We start from the raw sequence: 3332 nt of genomic DNA, 5'->3' as shown, positions 1-3332 counted from the left end.
TACAATGCAAACCAAGAAGGTTATTGTGGTTAGACTGAACATTAAAAATGGGCAGGAAATGTATGTACAAACGTAGTTAGTCTGAAAGAGATAATCAACTAAAGGACCAGAAATATAAATGTATGTTGATGGATATATTACAAACAACATTAAACTGGCTGTCTGAGTTGATACAGAACATAAATTTAATTTATAAAGCACATTTAAACACAGTATAAACTGACCAAAAACATAAGAATACATTACTCACCAGAGAGCCAGGAGGGTTCAACACCACAGATAATCCAGATGTTGCTGACCTTGAACAGCCTCTTTAAATAAGAAGAGATATCAGAGTTAGTGGAACATAAAATACACACAGAAAAATCTTCTCTTCAGCCTCTGTAATGATAATAATAGTCAGCTAGGGGAGCAAAATACTGTAATGCAAACATCGTCTGCATTGAAATACAATGACACTTTTACATTAATAAAAAATGTTCTACTTTTACACAGAAAAGTAATTATCTCAGTTGAATTGGCATCCAAATCCAAAGAAGCATATTACAATCACAATAGTTTCTCACCTGTTAGTTTTTGTCCTGTAGATAATTAATCCCAGAATAACTCCAGTTATAATGGTGACTGTAGTTACACCAATCAAAACACTTTGAACTGGCATTTGTCTTAAACTGCTGGCGTCTTCATCTTCTACAACACAGCAAAGAAAAAACATCCTCGTTCAAAAAATGTTGAATATTATGAAATCTGAATTGTACATCTACAGACATTAGGCTATGAACAAAGCTGTGAGTATCATCTACCTCTTTTCTATAAATTGAAACAAGTTTAATTTCCTATATAAGTGCTGACATTGTATTGCAATGGACATTCTTAGAATGTTAATCATGCAGCAGAAAATGAACCTAAATTAAACAAATCAACAGAAAGAGAGAAAAGCATAAAGTGCTAATCACAAAAGCAAGAAACTGAATCAGACATTTACCTTTCACAGTGATTTCCAGATGGAGAACAGTGAGGATGAGATGCAGAGTATCCATTCCACGAGCATGTGAACACTCACAGGTGAAGTTCCCACTATCTTTTGCTGTTAAACCGGTCAGCTGGAGGAACACAGTCCGATTATCCGTTGTAAGTGTGAACCTGGAGTCACAGTCTTGCTCAAAGTCCTGTCCATGTTGATACAGCAGACCACACTCTTCTACCCTCATTTGTGTTCTGATCTTACAAACTACAAGTATGACGATATGCAGTGTTTCATTGGGGCATATTGGAGCGATATATGATTTGCTCCCAATGGTTTTCACAAGCTTCACAAGAGTTGCTGCAATCAATCACAATCAAAACTCAGCATGAAATATACTCACTGAGTTAGCGTTTGATATTCACACAGTCACAGTTTGCAATGCACAAGAATGAGCAAATATTGTTGCTGTCTTTAAACCAATGAAAGATTAACAGAGAACAATGACGTGTTGTGTAAGTTAAATGATAAAAGAGTATCTACAGTACCTGTGCTGTCAATATAAAAAGCTAGCATCAGAAGGACAACGAACCACAGTTTCCATCCAACCATATTGGTCAAGACATCTAAACAAAAGTGCAACTCTGTGCCGGCGGTGTACGACATCCTGTACTGAAGGAAGACACACAGACCTCTTTGCTCTCTTCTCTGTAACGCAAACCTCAAACTCTCCTATAAAGGAAGTGCTGCAACAGGAGCTTCAGCTTTCATATTAAGACTCTAAAAGGTAAAACAGCAGCAAATGAAAACAGACAGAAAACATTCAGGCTGGTAATATTTTAATGACTTTAAAATCAACTTAAGTATCTTGTTTGGTGAAAGACACAAAATTGTCCTGAAAAACTCATGTTATATGCGTATACATCAGTAAGGTTATAGACCATCAAACACTAAAGTTTGAGCTGAATCCACTGAGAGTCCAAACTGTATCAACCACTGCCTGCGCTGGTCTTACAGTTTGTGTGCAACCATCAGCAGCTACAGTCTCAGTAAGTGAAGAACATCCACATATTACACAGCTCTGTTACATTGATTCATTGGTTAAAATGTTTCTCTCCTCCGTCTATTTACTGGTTATCCAAGTGGACAGTCACTATTTTGCTGGCTGGATTTGAGATTGTTTGGTAGAGATCACTTCCTGGGTACTGAAGGCTTCTGTAGAGGTCATCAGGGTCATCTTGGTCCTAATAAAAAAAGAAAAAACTTGATGGATCATGTTTTTAAAGTCTGACTTAATAATGTTGAACGATGGTTGCGACACTCAATACATTTACTGTCTCCACTGAATAAAAGACACTGATCTTCCAAATTTGAGCATTTTTAGAACATAGATATGTATATAAATGTATATTGACGGATGTATTATTACAAACATTAAACTGGCTGCTTTCTGGAGTGCACGGATGGCTCCCCTGGTGGAGCTGGCGTCACATGTGCAGAGGCTGAGTCCTTGCTGCAGCAGCCAACGGTTTGAATCCGACCTGCGGCCCTTTGCTGCGTGTCGTCCCCTCTCTCGATCCCCACTTTCTGTCTATCTTCAGCTGTCCTATCCAATAAAGGTCGCAAAAACAATATTAAAAAAACAAAAAACTGGCTGCTTTCTGAGTTGATACAGAACAAAAGAATACATTACTCACACACAGATAATCCAGATGTTGCTGACCTTGAACAGCATCTTTAAATAAAAAGAGATATCAGAGTTAGTGGAACATAAAATACACACAGAAAAATCAAGGTAGAAGAATGAAAGATTAACTTCTTTTTTGTGAAAATTGCAATAATAATGAATAATAATCTTAATAACTTTTAGGAAAAGGAGCTAAATTGTGTCACGCTGTCATCTTATGCAAGTGAAATATACAGTAAACACCATATTTACATTTAGAAAAAGGTTTTTCCTCTTTTTCACAAATGGGTCCAAATAAACATAAAGTATTAAAATCATAATAATTTCTTACCCATTACTTTTTGTCCTCTAGATAAACCCCAGAATAACTCCAGTTATAATGATGACTAAACCAATCAAAACACTTTGAATCAGTGTTTGTGTTGAACTGCTGTCGTGTTCATCCTCGATTTGCTCTATTTGTAAAGAAAAGGCAACACAGTAACATAAAATATTGTATTACTGGAAAGTGAAAAAAAATAACAAAACTGAGACACAAATTATTGGTCTGATTAGTGTACACTTTGAACTATAATTAACAATACAATATAGTTGTACCATGGTGGAAAATAACTTAATTATAGCTAAAGTATAAGGAAAAATATATAAAATGTGTTTACCTTCCACAGTGATATTCAGATG

This window comes from Morone saxatilis, unplaced genomic scaffold (assembly GCF_004916995.1).
Source record: "Morone saxatilis isolate NCDOM2014 unplaced genomic scaffold, NCSU_SB_2.0 Contig6, whole genome shotgun sequence".
Classification (NCBI taxonomy): domain Eukaryota; kingdom Metazoa; phylum Chordata; class Actinopteri; family Moronidae; genus Morone; species Morone saxatilis.
Note: the sequence above shows the minus strand (reverse complement) of the source record.